The sequence below is a fragment of the Sinocyclocheilus anshuiensis genome, unplaced genomic scaffold, assembly GCF_001515605.1.
Source record: "Sinocyclocheilus anshuiensis isolate Anshui unplaced genomic scaffold, SAMN03320099.WGS_v1.1 scaffold2823, whole genome shotgun sequence".
NCBI classification, from domain to species: domain Eukaryota; kingdom Metazoa; phylum Chordata; class Actinopteri; order Cypriniformes; family Cyprinidae; genus Sinocyclocheilus; species Sinocyclocheilus anshuiensis.
This window is the reverse complement of record NW_015552796.1, coordinates 256,636-257,714: the sequence shown is the minus strand read 5'-3', so window position 1 is coordinate 257,714 and position 1,079 is coordinate 256,636.

The window sequence follows — 1,079 nt, the reverse complement described above, 5'->3', positions numbered from 1 at the left end:
GGGAAAGAGGAAAGAAGAAGAGGAAAACATGTAAAAAAACTGAATACCCTAAAACACGCAACACTTCCAAGTGGTGTCATTTTGATTATGAGTTTATCTTTTTGTTGTGGTTGATTTTTTTTGTCTGTAAGTGTATTTTGCATATTTTCTGTATGTATAACACCTAATCTTGAAATAAAAAATAAAATAAAAAAAATCCAAAAATGACTAATTACTGTAAATATTCAATTACTACTATTATATTGTACATTATATACAGGTGTAAGGTCCACGCACTTGGCCCAAGGAATTCTTCAGTAAAACTCTTGTTCAATTGATGTGTCTTCAAAACAGAATTACAAGATGTAAGGCCCACACACTTGGCCCAAGGAAGGTATCCAGTAGTGGATGAAGGTTTCTTGCGTGTTCGGTCTTTTCAGCGCGCAGAGTTATTCAATTTAGATTTAACTCAAATCTGACTCCATTTTATTATCTAATCTGACTCCATTTTAGTATGACCTCGAATTTAGGTTGAAAGGCAAATTGGTTGTTTGTCGGTCTCTAATTATTCTGACATTCGATTATTCTAGTTAACTCTTTTCCTAATGAACGAGTAAATATAAGTATCGATGTCGCTTAGGGTGCCTCACGGCGGCCGCTATGCGTGGGACCCACGATCACAAAACTCGCCCAGTCTGATCCTTAGCCAGAGGTTCGTGGCTAATACTATTTAATATGCTTTAAATAGTAGGTCTGTTTAGCCACCTACAGTTACCCATGTAATGCTCAAACATTAATAAGTGGTTCTGCTAGACCCTTTGTCTAGCCCCCGATAGTTAGTATAACCACATACAACTTAATTAACACTCCAAATATTCATCAGCGGTTCTGCTAGCGAATCTAAGAGTAAGATACATACCTGACTTTTAGTAAAATACATATTATGAAGTGTGTGGACACACTTCATAATACGGGCTGTCTGGCTACAGAATCGCCCCGATCCTTTTGCTGCAATCCTTTAAAAAAAAAAAACAAGATAAAACATCCCCCAAATGGAGGCATGTACAAACAATTGGAATTTGCATTAACCCAGGTCCCAG